The following is a 6,312-nucleotide window of genomic DNA, read 5'->3' on the forward strand; positions in this document are numbered from 1 at the left end:
GTCTGTGCACCATTAACCAGACATATAAAAACCAATAAAACAAGCCTGCTGCTCTGAATATAACACTGGCTTTACTGTATTTGGAAGCAGCGCTGTCAATGTAAGAGTGTCAGAGCGGTTTAAAAGGTGTGTGCATGTTCATGAGTCCCTGTACTTTGTTACAATAGCCTTAATGGAACGGAGTGTTTAGAAGCTGCTAATCCCAACCAGTGATGGAAACAAATGCACCTCGAGCCTTGGCCTTCTATTTTTGCCTCCAGCATCCTCAGCACTTCAAGCATGCATCGTCCTGAAACCTGGCTTAGGCAGCTAGCACCTCATTACCATTCTGTAAAGCAGTTAACATAGCCGGGGATGCATTTCGTCAAGGGAGCAGGAAGGAGTCAAAGCTGGGCTGCACAGGAAATTCATATAATTTGCATTTGTATGAGCAATTGGCTGTTGCAGTGTTTCTTAAATGTATTTATGGAGTCCTTGGGATGCAGGCATATTTCTGGTGGTAAACAAAACAATCATATTTTTAAGATTGATGTTTTTGACAGTAGGTGATAATTGAAGCTAAACGTCCTCTGTTAGTCAAGCTATTATCGACATTTTACAGTAATGAAACAATTGAATCATTACAGTCCCTTCCTCAATTGTCATTGGGTGTCTTTAAACAAGTGAAACAGTGCCCCATTTATGTTGCTACATTTGGTAAATATCACTGTGTGAAAGAGTGTAAACTTAGCTGCATCCACATTGGCTTTCACCCAAGCAGCAACCACCACAGCTGGTTCTTTTTATGTGCAAGATGCATTACCAGTAATAACCACTAGATGCTGGCTCCAAAAAATATCTCTATGTGGACGTCAAGGTCAAATTTCTTTCTTCAAGTTGGTATAAGCTGAGCTTGTTTCCCTTTTCTGTTGGGTCTTTGTTGCAATTTTAAAATGTTTTTGTGCCATCACGACTTAGCCTCTCAAAAGTTGTGGAAGGCGGGAAAACAGGTAAAGTACGGGAAAGTTAGATGGACCAATCATCCGCTTATTGGAACAAACACGATTATAGAACCATTCATGAAAAACATACAGCAAGGTTTGGAAGTGCAAGGTGTCCCGACCGCCAACATCGAACCAGCTGGAGAAAGTTCATGAATGACTTATGCTCCCCAAAGAGCAAAATGGGTTAAACGAAGCCTTCAAGAGAGAGGCATATTTTGGTGTGTGTGTTCAACTTGACTGACAGGTGTCTGAACACTTCAACACTCGGCTGTGGTGATCACCACCTGCTTGTCCCACCTCACCTCCGTTCAGACTTCATGCTGTTTCCTTACTCCAAACATGCAAATTCAACTTCAGTTTAGTACAGCAACACAATAAGCGACCTAGTGAAGACCCTACAGGTTACATGTGTTGACTCATGTTGCAAAGGTGCAGACAGGAATGTCATCATTATGGTCGTGACACCCATGTGACATACAAAACTGTTCAGTATTCCACTGGGTGCTATTATTATACCACATCAATGGTCAACCCAGTGTGGGCACAACAGTGGACTACAGAAAAACTCAAACAATTGGGATCTTTTAACAGACTGACCCAAAAGATCCAGGCACTTGCTTTACAGTGACAGCTCTGGGTTGAGAGAGACAAATCTACCAAGTGGGGGAGTGAAGGAGAGGTTTCTATTTTTGCCACCTAACTGACTGTATGACCTCTCACAGCCTCCTCTGGAGCTGACCCTGCTGGTCATAAATCACCATAAGCTGTTTGGGTCACTCTGAATGAACTGCGAGGCTGGCTGGATTTTTTAAAACATATTGTTTTCACAGAGATGTGTGTGCCTGTTTATGTGTCTGACTGAAATATGACGCCTACAGTAGCCGGATGGACAAACAATATAGACAGACAGGCATGACAGGAAACTGGGACATTGATTAATGAGAATAAAGACAACCTAAATTGACTAAAAGAAAAAAGAGGACAGACAGTCAAGACATTGCTTTTCTGAATGATATTCCTATAACATGCTACAGTAAATTAATGACCAACTGTTATTTCTAAGAAATGTAGTCAGTCCAAAGTCTTGACCTACAATAGTTCTGGCCTGTTGGCGAGGTCTTATGGATTTATGTTTGACTCATTATGTGCATGCTCCTTAGGCTTGTTCTAATACCATGACTCCCATATGATTCACATGCAACCCTGGCCTTGAATGTCAAGTCACAGCAGGTCTAAAGAAAACTCGCCAAAAAGCCATATCACTAGCAGAGGAAGAGCAGAGGCACATTTTCCTGCGGTGCATTTTCCTATGGTTTCTGTAAATAAACAAGACCTTCAGCCATGCTAGCAGCTTTGGCATCACCATGACGATGCTTACATACTGATGTTTAGCGGGTATAATGTTCGCCATCTTAGTTTGGGTTGTTAGCATGCTAACACTTTGCTAATTAACAAAGTACAGCTGAAGCTGATGGGAATGTCATTAGTTTTGTATTTGGTCATAAACCAAATTTTGGATAAATTACAATTTTGACTATTCGACCAATAGTTAAAGTCATCAAAATGCATCCTCTGGGCCTCACGAATGCCTGTACAAAATGTCATAGCAATCCATTCAGTAGATTTTAAGATATTTCAGTCCGGACCAATATGTGGATAGACCAACAGTCTATCAGACCAACACTGCCATCCCTAGAGCCACGCTGAGTGTAGCTAAAAAGCACTTCTCGAAGATGCTGGAGGTTTAGTGAGGCACAGTTCATCTCGCTCCTATCACAAAAGTCTGACTTGACTGAATAAACAAGATGGTAAAACTGGTGTGACAACGGGCGCTCCCAGTAGCCTTTGCTAAACATCTTGAAAGAAGTAATATTCTTTTGAAAATCATCTGACACATTTTAGACACTGGGTTAGAGATTTGTTAACTTCTCTGGGATTGGAAATCAATACCTTACTTAGAGGTAAACTTCACGTCTTTTTTAAGATACTGGTTCAAAAGTACTGGAAGAGAATTCTAAACAATTTTCTCTGTTGATTTTATTTTACTATTTTCTCTTTTTTATATTGTTTTCTCTGTGAAAACAGATTAGCTGTCAATATGTACAGACTACAGTATATAAATAATGTATATATGACTGTCTCTGCTGGTGGTCTGCCCTGCAAAGTAGAGGGCACTTTTTACATGCTCTTCTCTGACTAGACACACACACACACACACACACACACACACACTTAAAGGCTATAATTTATCTAAGTGGATCAGAAATAGGTTCTTAAACTTTTTCTCTGCTGTGTATTATCAAACTACAACCCTATGACATCACTCATATCTGTATATCACCAATCAAAGTGTATCTATAATTCTACATACTTATTTAAAAGAATTGCACATTTAAAAATATGTTGCTAATATAGTAGGGGGAGGAAAATATTTTAGGTTTTTGGACAGATTTCGAACAATACATTTCAAAAAGTCACACACATACACACACATACACACACAGCTAAAACACAGGAGACAGGTGATGCTGACCCAACACAAATAGACTCAAATCCTTAAGATAAAAGCCGGGTGGTAAGTGCTGCCCGGGGTGGGGGGGGTCTTAAAACAGGCCCGAGAACAGCATCTAGAGGCCAGCGGGTACACCTGCACTCAAGAGGAGACAAACAAACCTCCCCAGCAGCTGGTTAAACAACACACACACACGCAAAAACTCCAGCTTCTTATTTATAACCTTGCCTACACAGCAGAGAAGAAGCAGCCACACAGACAGACAGACAGTAACAGCTGGTTACTGGAATGAAGCCAAAGAGTTCAGGTCACACAGGAGGAACATTGAACATTAGGTTCAACACAGAGAGCATTTTATCGTTTTTCATCTATTACTCAACTAATTGTTCCATGACTAGTTGTCTCTTTCATTTCAAAGCGATTATGATATCTATGTAGAAAAGAAATATCAAAAAATGAATTGAAAATACAAATTACTGGTGCTGGTTTTAGTTAAATGGGTTAATAGTTTCTAAATTGAGTGTTGCATTTCTGTTTTTGCAAATCATCATGTCCTCATTCATCTCAAACCAAAATTATGTTTATGACATAAAGTGTTTTGGCATAACTGAAGAGAGAAAAAAATCAGTATAATGATCTAATTGATCACGCAATTGTGTCTAATATAATAAAAGCTTGCAGAGGTATAAGAAAACATGTCAATGGCTTTTTCCCAAACATCTCATTAAGTAACAAAACTGTCCAAGTGGAATAACACCAGATGAAATGATGACTATCAAATATCCACCCTTTATAAAGGAGTCAGATTTTCAATCTCGCTAATTTTGATTCAAACAAGTGACCCTTGAGCATGCTGTCTTGTGTGTGTGTGTGTGTGTGTGTGTGTGTGTGTGTGTGTGTGTGTGTGTGTGTGTGTGTGTGTGTGTGTGTGTGTGTGTGTGTCATCACATGGTCAGTCTTACATTTATGTAACTGATCGGCTACAGAGCAAATAGCTTGGAAGATTATCACCTCCTTGTTGGCTTCTGATTAAAAGGATATCTGCATGGATTAATTCATCCTCTAATGGAGTAAAACACAATCCTCTGGGTGCTGATGTGTGTTTGAAATAGGGCATACTGTAAATTACCCATTATTAAGATACCCTTTGGCATACAGACTCGTTGATGATACAGTGTAACAGAGTTGTGTGATGTGACATAATAACCTTTGGCTGTGCAGCACCATATTATGTTATCAGATTGGATCTATAATATATATTGATTAAAATACATTTTAAAATCAAATAGTTTATCCAGCAGCTGAACTCAATTAAATTAACGCTCTGCTTGATATTAAAAGTGATAGAAGATGACCCTTATTTATAATCAGTCTAGATATGGGCTCTCCAGTAATAATATACTGCATACAGTATGCATTTATAATGGAGGCTTGTGTAGCTTCAGTTTCAGCGCTGTGTAAAAAATAAATACTACAGTACATGCCTCTTTTACAGTTATGTGTGCACACTTACGCCCAGCACTGGGGTTTTAACAACTTAAGTTCCTGGAGACTATACAGAGAAGACAACACATGACATTATGAATCAACCAAACTATGATTTATAACTTAAAATCGGTTTCGTTCTGCAATAAAATCTTAATTAGTGCGACTCGCCAAAGGGCAAAAAGTGCTGGGTCAGCTTGACATAATCATGCGACAAGTCAATTAGTCACTGTGCCAACTTTACACACAAAGAAGCTTTAGTTCAACAACTGTATCTGTCGTTGAGCATTTTAAGATTAAATCCCTTTTATAATGTCATAGGCCATCCATTATTGACAAACTCAATGAATGTGGGAGCTCTCTACCTTGCGTGATGTTCCTTATGTCCGGACTGTGTGTTACAGCAGAAACATGCTGCTGTACCGAATGTTTCAAGCTGCGTCTGTGTGTCCACCTGGAGGTGTGGAGGGTGTCCTGTCGAGCCCTGCTGTCCGGGTCGGCAGTGCAGCGACCTCCTGGTGCCGCAGAGTCTCCAGTGTCCGATTCCACCTGGCAGCGGGAGCGCGCAGCGGGGAGAGGAAATCAATGGGCGCTGAGTGAGTGCAAGTAAATGTGCAGCAGTGAATGAAACCAAACGGGGAGAAAATGCATTTCTGGAATATTGAGCATCGTGTTCACTCGATAATTATACTCCACTCACTCACTCACTCACTCACTCACTCACTCACTCACTCACTCAATCAAATGTAACGTTGCACGATACGTTTACATAGGAGAAAAAAAAAAGTGCAGAGCTTTTTCACAGGCGTCTCTCATGTTCACAAATTAGCCCACATTTGGTAGATGAACTCAGAGGGATATTTTTATTTACTAAAAATGTATGTGCTGAATATTGATCCTGTGCTTTATTTTCTTCCTGCTGTGTCAAATTAAACCATATTGATATCACACAAAAAGGAGGATGAAATATTCAGAGCAAATAAACAAGGAGAGAAGATTGCTATTGATAATTTAAACAATATAGGAAAAGCCAGGTTCAAAACAAAAGATTTGTATGTACTCATAAAGCTGAAACTTTTAAACTCTTCATCCCTAAAGTCAGTGGAAAACCCCCAGTTTAGATGCATGTCTAATGTGTAACAGCTCGCTTGAATATTAAATGTGGGCTAATTTGTGAACATGAGAGACGCCTGTGAAAAAGCTCTGCACTTTTTTTTTTCTCCTATGAATTTAATGTTTGTTACTGTAAGGACATGCAGCAGCATCACACACGTTCACTCACACACACACACACACACACACACACACACACACACACACACACACACACAC

The sequence above is a fragment of the Perca fluviatilis genome, chromosome 5, assembly GCF_010015445.1.
Source record: "Perca fluviatilis chromosome 5, GENO_Pfluv_1.0, whole genome shotgun sequence".
Classification (NCBI taxonomy): domain Eukaryota; kingdom Metazoa; phylum Chordata; class Actinopteri; order Perciformes; family Percidae; genus Perca; species Perca fluviatilis.